The sequence below is a fragment of the Lepus europaeus genome, unplaced genomic scaffold (assembly GCF_033115175.1).
Source record: "Lepus europaeus isolate LE1 unplaced genomic scaffold, mLepTim1.pri SCAFFOLD_34, whole genome shotgun sequence".
Classification (NCBI taxonomy): Eukaryota; Metazoa; Chordata; class Mammalia; order Lagomorpha; family Leporidae; genus Lepus; species Lepus europaeus.
The window spans coordinates 769667-775666 of record NW_026909213.1 but is presented as its reverse complement, the minus strand read 5'-3'; positions in this window follow the sequence as shown (position 1 = coordinate 775666).

Genomic DNA, 6000 nt, shown 5'->3' with positions numbered 1-6000 from the left:
TCAACGCATTCGTGTTTTCTAGGCAGAAAGCTAGAGCAATTGCTGCAAACTAACATGATATTTATATTTGTAAACATGGCTTTTTATCCACTTGCCTAAGAAAATACTTTGCTTTTCTCTAAATCTAGTTTTACGGTGCTTATCTGAGTCCATTTCATACCAGTTCCACAACATCTTGTATGGATATGACTGGATGAAACGAGTAATATCCTCTTGTGTTATGGCTACTCGATCCCAGATGGTGCTACAGGCTCTGCTTTGTGTTTTCTTGATATTATCAATGGCCTTCATGGTTTTGAATGCATTTAAGCAGGGGATATTTTCTTTTGTGCTGGCAAACACTAATTATTGAACATGGAGACACAGACTCAACACATTTGTGTTCTCTTGGCAGAAAGCGAGAGCAATTGCTGCAAACAAACATGATATTTATGTTTGTGAACATCGTTTTTTATCCACTTGACCAGGAAAATGAGTTTGTTATCCCCCAAAAACAAGTTTCACAGTGATTATCTGAGTCCATTCCATACTAGTTCCACAACACTTTGTCCGGATATGACTGGCTGAAAGCAGAAATCTCCTCTTGTGTTGTGACTAACTCAAGACCAGATCATGCTACAAATCCTCTTTTGGGTTTTCTTGATATTATACATGGGCTATATGGTTTTGAATGAATTTAAGCAGGGAATATTTTCTTTTGTGCTGGGAAACACTAATTACTTACACATGGAGACACAAACTCAACACAATGGTATTTTCTAGGCAGATATCTAGAGCAATTGCTTCAAACAAACATGATATTTATATTTGTAAACATGACTTTTTATCCACTTGCCCAAGAATACGAGTTTGGTTTTCTACAAAACACGATTGAGGGTTATTTTCTGAGTTCATTGCATAACAGTTCCACAAAACATTGTCCTGTTATGACTGGATGAAACCAGGAATATCCTCTTGTGTTATGGCTAACTCAATCCCAGATGGAGCTACAGGCTCTGCTTTGTGTTTTCTTCATATTATGAATGGATTTTACAGTTTTCAATGAATTTTAGCAGGGGATATTTCCTTTTGTGCTGGGAAACACTAATTACTTACACATGGAGACACAAACTGAACACAATCGTGTTTTCTAGGCAGAAAGCTGGTTCAATTGCTGCAAACAAACATGATATTTATATATGTAAACATGACTTATTATCCACTTGACGAAGAATATGAGTTTGCTTTCCTCCAAAACAAGTTTGACGGTGATTTTCTGAGTCCATTCAATACTAGTTCCAAAGTGTTTGTCTGGTTATGACTGAATGAAACCAGAAATATCCTCTTGTGTTGTGACTAACTCAATCCCAGATCGTGCTACAAGCCCTCTTTTGTGTTTTCTTGATATTATCCATGGACTGTATGCTTTTGAATGAATTTAAGCAGAAAGTATTTTCTTTTGTGCTGGGAAAAACAAATTAGTTCCACATGGAGACACAAACTCAACAGATTCCTGTTTTCTAGGCAGAAAGCTAGATCAATTTTTGCAAAAAAACATTATATTATATTTGTAAAAATGACATTTTATAAACTTGACCAAGAAAATGAGTTTGCTTTACTCCAAAACCAGTTTGACGGTGATTTTCTGAGTGCATTGCATACTAGCTCCACAACACTTTGTCCGGATATGACTGGATGAAACCAGAAATATCCTATTGTGTTGTGACTAACTCAAGACCAGATCGTGCTACATGCCCTCTTTTGTGTTTTCTGGAAATTAGCCATGGACTTTATGGTTTTTAGTGAATTTAAGCAGGGAATATTTTCTTTTGTGCTGTGAAAAACTAATATGTTCCACATGGAGACACAAACTCAACACATTCGCGTTTTCTAGGCAGAAAGCTAGAGCAATTGCTGCAAGCAATCTTGATATTTGTGTTTGTATAGAGGACATTTATGCGCTTGCCTAAGAAAATACTTTGCTTTTCTCTAGATCCAGTTTGACTGTGATTTTCTGAGTCCATTTCCTACCAGTTCCACAACAGCTTGTCTGGATATGACTGGATGAAACCAGAAATATCCTCTTGTGATAGGGCTAACTCAATCCCACTTGGTGCTATAGACTCTGCTTTGTGTTTTTTAGATATCATCAATGGACTTTATGGTTTTGAATGAATTTAAGCAGGGACTATTTTATTTTGTGCTGGGAAAAACTAGTTACTTCCACATGGAGACACAAACTCAACACATTCCTGTTTTCTATGTAGAAAACTAGAGCAATTGCTGCAAACAAACATGATATTTATATTTGTAAACAGGCTTCTTATCCAAGTGACCAAGAAAATGAGTTTGTTTTCCGCAAAATCCACTGTGACCGTGATTATCTGAGTCCATTGCATACCAGTTCCACAACACTTTGTCCAGATATGACTGGATGAAACCAGAAATATCCTCTTGTGTTATGGCTAACTCAATCCCAGATCATGCTACAGGCTCTGCTTTGTGTTTTCTTGATATTATCCATGGACTTTATGCTTTTGAATGAATTTAAGCAGGCGATATTTTCTTTTCTGCTGGGAAAAACTAATTACTTCCACGTGGAGACACAAACGCAACACATTCCTGTTTTATAGGCAGAAAGCTAGAGCAATTGCTACAAACAAACATGATATTTATATTTGTCAACATGGCTTTTATCCACTTCACCAAGGAAATCAGTGTGTTTTCCCCCAAACCAGTTTGACCGTGATTATCTGAGTCCCTTGAAAACCACTTCCACAACACTTTGTCAGGATATGACTGGATGAAACCAGAAATATCCTCTTGTGTTATGGCTAACTCAATCCCAGACCTTGCTGCAGGCCCTGCTTTGTGTTTTATTGATATTATCCATGGAGTTTATCATTTTGAATGTATTTAAGCAAGGGATATTTCCTTTTGTGCTGGGAAACACTAATTACTTCCATTGGAGACACAAACTCAACGCATTCGTGTTTTCTAGGCAGAAAGCTAGAGCAATTGCTGCAAACTAACATGATATTTATATTTGTAAACATGGCTTTTTATCCACTTGCCTAAGAAAATACTTTGCTTTTCTCTAAATCTAGTTTTACGGTGCTTATCTGAGTCCATTTCATACCAGTTCCACAACATCTTGTATGGATATGACTGGATGAAACGAGTAATATCCTCTTGTGTTATGGCTACTCGATCCCAGATGGTGCTACAGGCTCTGCTTTGTGTTTTCTTGATATTATCAATGGCCTTCATGGTTTTGAATGCATTTAAGCAGGGGATATTTTCTTTTGTGCTGGCAAACACTAATTATTGAACATGGAGACACAGACTCAACACATTTGTGTTCTCTTGGCAGAAAGCGAGAGCAATTGCTGCAAACAAACATGATATTTATGTTTGTGAACATCGCTTTTTATCCAATTGACCAGGAAAATGAGTTTGTTATCCCCCAAAACCAGTTTCACAGTGATTATCTGAGTCCATTCCATACTAGTTCCACAACACTTTGTCCGGATATGACTGGCTGAAAGCAGAAATCTCCTCTTGTGTTGTGACTAACTCAAGACCAGATCATGCTACAAATCCTCTTTTGGGTTTTCTTGATATTATACATGGGCTATATGGTTTTGAATGAATTTAAGCAGGGAATATTTTCTTTTGTGCTGGGAAACACTAATTACTTACACATGGAGACACAAACTCAACACAATGGTATTTTCTAGGCAGATAACTAGAGCAATTGCTTCAAACAAACATGATATTTATATTTGTAAACATGACTTTTTATCCACTTGCCCAAGAATACGAGTTTGGTTTTCTACAAAACACGATTGAGGGTTATTTTCTGAGTTCATTGCATAACAGTTCCACAAAACATTGTCCTGTTATGACTGGATGAAACCAGGAATATCCTCTTGTGTTATGGCTAACTCAATCCCAGATGGAGCTACAGGCTCTGCTTTGTGTTTTCTTCATATTATGAATGGATTTTACAGTTTTCAATGAATTTTAGCAGGGGATATTTCCTTTTGTGCTGGGAAACACTAATTACTTACACATGGAGACACAAACTGAACACAATCGTGTTTTCTAGGCAGAAAGCTGGTTCAATTGCTGCAAACAAACATGATATTTATATATGTAAACATGACTTATTATCCACTTGACGAAGAATATGAGTTTGCTTTCCTCCAAAACAAGTTTGACGGTGATTTTCTGAGTCCATTCAATACTAGTTCCACAACAGTTTGTCTGGATATGACTGAATGAAACCAGAAATATCCTCTTGTGTTGTGACTAACTCAATCCCAGATCGTGCTACAAGCCCTCTTTTGTGTTTTCTTGATATTATCCATGGACTGTATGCTTTTGAATGAATTTAAGCAGAAAGTATTTTCTTTTGTGCTGGGAAAAACAAATTAGTTCCACATGGAGACACAAACTCAACAGATTCCTGTTTTCTAGGCAGAAAGCTAGATCAATTTTTGCAAAAAAACATTATATTATATTTGTAAAAATGACATTTTATAAACTTGACCAAGAAAATGAGTTTGCTTTACTCCAAAACCAGTTTGACGGTGATTATCTGAGTGTATTGCATACTAGCTCCACAACACTTTGTCCGGATATGACTGGATGAAACCAGAAATATCCTATTGTGTTGTGACTAACTCAAGACCAGATCGTGCTACATGCCCTCTTTTGTGTTTTCTGGAAATTAGCCATGGACTTTATGGTTTTTAGTGAATTTAAGCAGGGAATATTTTCTTTTGTGCTGTGAAAAACTAATATGTTCCACATGGAGACACAAACTCAACACATTCGCGTTTTCTAGGCAGAAAGCTAGAGCAATTGCTGCAAGCAATCTTGATATTTGTGTTTGTATAGAGGACATTTATGCGCTTGCCTAAGAAAATACTTTGCTTTTCTCTAGATCCAGTTTGACTGTGATTTTCTGAGTCCATTTCCTACCAGTTCCACAACAGCTTGTCTGGATATGACTGGATGAAACCAGAAATATCCTCTTGTGATAGGGCTAACTCAATCCCACTTGGTGCTATAGACTCTGCTTTGTGTTTTTTAGATATCATCAATGGACTTTATGGTTTTGAATGAATTTAAGCAGGGACTATTTTATTTTGTGCTGGGAAAAACTAGTTACTTCCACATGGAGACACAAACTCAACACATTCCTGTTTTCTATGTAGAAAACTAGAGCAATTGCTGCAAACAAACATGATATTTATATTTGTCAACAGGCTTCTTATCCAAGTGACCAAGAAAATGAGTTTGTTTTCCGCAAAATCCACTGTGACCGTGATTATCTGAGTCCATTGCATACCAGTTCCACAACACTTTGTCCAGATATGACTGGATGAAACCAGAAATATCCTCTTGTGTTATGGCTAACTCAATCCCAGATCATGCTACAGGCTCTGCTTTGTGTTTTCTTGATATTATCCATGGACTTTATGCTTTTGAATGAATTTAAGCAGGCGATATTTTCTTTTCTGCTGGGAAAAACTAATTACTTCCACGTGGAGACACAAACGCAACACATTCCTGTTTTATAGGCAGAAAGCTAGAGCAATTGCTACAAACAAACATGATATTTATATTTGTCAACATGGCTTTTATCCACTTCACCAAGGAAATCAGTGTGTTTTCCCCCAAACCAGTTTGACCGTGATTATCTGAGTCCCTTGAAAACCACTTCCACAACACTTTGTCAGGATATGACTGGATGAAACCAGAAATATCCTCTTGTGTTATGGCTAACTCAATCCCAGACCTTGCTGCAGGCCCTGCTTTGTGTTTTATTGATATTATCCATGGAGTTTATCATTTTGAATGTATTTAAGCAAGGGATATTTCCTTTTGTGCTGGGAAACACTAATTACTTCCATTGGAGACACAAACTCAACGCATTCGTGTTTTCTAGGCAGAAAGCTAGAGCAATTGCTGCAAACTAACATGATATTTATATTTGTAAACATGGCTTTT